At 42.9% G+C, this 2,267-nt stretch overlaps 1 long non-coding RNA gene across 1 annotated transcript; it reads left to right on the forward strand.

Moving 5' to 3' along the window:
- Positions 1-1,190: 1,190 nt before the first annotated feature.
- On the forward strand, positions 1,191-1,739 carry LOC120984410. The gene is made up of 2 exons (XR_005775260.1): positions 1,191-1,413; positions 1,709-1,739. It is a non-coding gene; the product is annotated as an uncharacterized LOC120984410 (long non-coding RNA).
- Positions 1,740-2,267: the final 528 nt, after the last annotated feature.

Raw genomic sequence — 2,267 nt, forward strand, 5'->3', positions numbered from 1 at the left:
CTCTGCCTTTAGTTACTATTGTCTTTGCTTTATTTTGTCATTGTTTATGTTTTCCACGATTAACAGTTTTTGCCACATATTGGCAATTCACAAATACCCCTTGTACACTACGGTGATTGTCTATTATGTCCAACAGAAGATCAACTGTACCACGGAGAATTCATATTGTATACCTTTAAGATTATGCTTTATTGTATAACTTCTTATGTTTTGTACAATGTGATTTCTGTAGATTCCTGTATTACACTATGGTGTATGGGCTCTTTTGCATTGATATTCAAATAGTGTATCTTTTTGTCTTTCTTTGATAAAAAAGAAAAGAAAAAATCCTCAATAAATATATATTGAACGATAAAGGGGACCTGTCACCTCCAACATACGTCCCAAGTCAGCAGCAGTACCTTAGAGTAGCCAGCAGCATGTTTGTAACGATCCTTTTCTTCCTGCAGGCAGATGAAGCAAAAGCTGTAAAAACATTCTTCAATCCCCTGCCGCTGCGCTTCTCTAGTCAGGCTTGAAGTCACGGAGGCAGCGGCCTCCTTGCTTCAAGTAGCGGTAACCATGCCCCCTTCCCTGCCCCTTCGCTGTGATTGACAGCACTTATGCACGACAGTTCGGCTGGCTTTGCTGAACTGCCGGCTGTCAGTCACAGCGAAGGGGCAGGGAAGGGGGCATGGTTACCGCTACTTGAAGCAAGGAGGCCGCTGCCTCCGTGACTTCAAGCCTGACTAGAGAAGCGCAGCGGCAGGGGATTGAAGAATGTTTTTACAGCTTTTGCTTCATCTGCCTGCAGGAAGAAAATGATCGTTACAAACATGCTGCTGGCTACTCTAAGGTACTGCTGCCGGCTTGGGACGTATGTTGGAGGTGACAGGTCCCCTTTAAATATGCAGATTGACACCAAAATAAATGGTTAAAATTGGATCCCTGTTTTGGTCATATTGATAGTTTTTTTTTTTTTTTTTTTTTTACGTTTCATGTGAAAAGAGAAACTATGCACAGGTTTTTTTCTATTTTATTCTCACTTGTATTTTATTATATATTTTGATACTTTAAAAATATATTTTGGCCTATGGGACATTTACACATCACTGTGACTGGTGCCTCCAAATGTGATGCACCATAACGGCCCTGCCTGGCAAGGTAGAAACCACTATGTGCACAAAACAAGCAATCACCGACAGAATATATTAAGGGGCAGCGTCCAAAACCATCCATAGAAACAGTAAAGGATCACTACTCCCCTCTCTCCATCCGAGGTATCGTCATTACTTGTAGAAGTATTGTCAGGTGTCAGAAATCCGATTATGAACCCAGACAAAACTGTAACTGCGCCCATGGAGCTCATGGAACGGCCTGAATATTAGAGATCCTCCAAATAAAACATCATCTCCACATCAACATACAATAAGGGTCCATTCGCACGTCCGTAGAATGGGTCCGGATACGTTCCGCAAAATTGCCGAAGGGATCCGGACCCATTCACTCTCTATGGAGCCTGAAGAGATGCGGACAGCACACAGTATGCTGTCCGCATCCGCAATTCTGGAGCGCGGCTCCGATCTTCCGGTCCAAGGCTCCCAAAAAAATAGAACATGTCCTATTCTTGTCCGCAATTGCGGACAAGAATAGGCAGTTCTATGGGGGTGCCGGCCGGGTATATTGCGGATCCGCAATACACTACGGACGTGTGAATGGACCCTAATAGGAATGAAAATAGTCATAGGAAACAAAATGATCAAAAATGTAGAATATCCAATAAAAATATTTTATATCAAGTCTTCAATTATAAAACTTAAACAATCCAGAGCTGGTAAATTCATTTGAGTGAAGCACATGACTTCTACAAATACAGGGGTGGCGGGGACCCCACTTGTAGGATTTATCTACAGGTACATTTTGGTCAGGGTGTACAGATTAAGATGGTATTCCTTTAGGAGGGCGAGTAATGGCTTCTATGTAATGAGGCAATCCTCACCTGGGTCACTTGTTGGGAGAACTTGCACATTACTGATAAAACCCAGTAAGAGCTGACGGTTTCTTGACAAGCCCATATTTGATGTTTAAAATTTTGCAAATACCATATTTTTTGCCCTATAAGACACATTTTTCCCCCCCAAAAAGTGGGGGAAAAATGTCCCTGTGTCTTATGGGGTGAACCCTAATGAGCGCTTCCATTATGGAAGTGCTCATTAGTACCGGAGGACCGGGAAGCGGTGAAGGTTCTGTACTCATCGCTTCCTATTCTTTGGCTGTCAGCTGTGCAG

This window comes from Bufo bufo, unplaced genomic scaffold (assembly GCF_905171765.1).
Source record: "Bufo bufo unplaced genomic scaffold, aBufBuf1.1, whole genome shotgun sequence".
Taxonomy (NCBI): Eukaryota; Metazoa; Chordata; class Amphibia; order Anura; family Bufonidae; genus Bufo; species Bufo bufo.